Source organism: Gavialis gangeticus, unplaced genomic scaffold (genome assembly GCF_001723915.1).
Source record: "Gavialis gangeticus isolate Ggan-Ray unplaced genomic scaffold, GavGan_comp1, whole genome shotgun sequence".
Classification (NCBI taxonomy): Eukaryota; Metazoa; Chordata; order Crocodylia; family Gavialidae; genus Gavialis; species Gavialis gangeticus.
In genome coordinates this window covers 82,110,160-82,111,286 of record NW_017729025.1, presented here as the reverse complement: position 1 = coordinate 82,111,286, position 1,127 = coordinate 82,110,160, and positions in this window count along the sequence as shown.

Below are 1,127 nucleotides of genomic sequence, written 5' to 3'. Positions count from 1 at the left end.
TTAAAAACGCTGAAGAGATTTTCTCTTAGTAGACATTTTTCCCCCCCAAAAGGGCACACATGGTTCACTGAGATCAAGAATGCATATTTGTTCAGTTCTGCAGATGTTCTCTTTGTTTAATGTTATATAGGAGAGTCACTGAACCCCTCTGTGCCCAGCTTTCCCATTCTTCAGTGTCAGGATGATTTGTCTGGAGCAGCTTTACCAGCCCATTTCTGGGCTTGATTTGTGCCAACAGAAGCAGAATCAGATGCAGAAGACATGTTGCTGTCACAGTATGGAAGTAAGGGCCAGGACCCAGAACTCCCCCTCATTTGGCTGCATTGTCATGCTCCTTTTTAGCTCTTTTTGGCTTTATGAATCTTACACAGCTCTAACCCAGATCTGCCACCTTGGCACATGCTCTAACTTTATGCTTTTATAGAAGGTCATTACCATCACCTGTGTTTTGAAAGAAAATAGTAAGCCAACTGCCTACACGAAGGGATGGCTTGGGTGTGGTTTTGGGCTGCAAGTCCCAGTCTCGTATGGGTATCTAAGTCAAGGCAAGATATAGGATTTCAGGCACAGCCTTTTCTTCACCACTTCCTATTGTCAGGCTAGGCACCCCCAGCCTATGCATATTGGTTCCTAGCACCTTGCTGTCTCCACTTAGATGCAGCCTAGGTGCTTCAATTGGGTTTGTGAATTCCATTTCAGTCCGGTGCCTACATCTTAGGTGCAGGAGCACTCTGTTGCCAAAGCCACATCTCTTTGTGACCCTTGCCCTAACATCCCCAGGGTGGCAGATACAACAGAACTGACAGCATCATTATATGTGATCTGTGTTTCCTTCCTTTTGCTTCTCCTGCTTAGGACAGCAAAAGCAGAAGGAAGAGGGAAGCTGTTTGAATGTGCTAATATTCCTTTGAGTGGGCTTAAGTTATCACCACCTTGTACACATTACCAAACTATGCAAATGATATCTGCCAACATGGTCAGCTTTGCTCTCCTCCACTCCCATACATAATGAAGTGAGAAAAGACAGTTTCGCTGGAACAGCTGTTTAGAAAATACTGTATTTTCTCCCCAGAACTCCCCAGCAGAAGCACTGAGCAGCTTTAGCATAGGCCAGCATAAACTAGAGT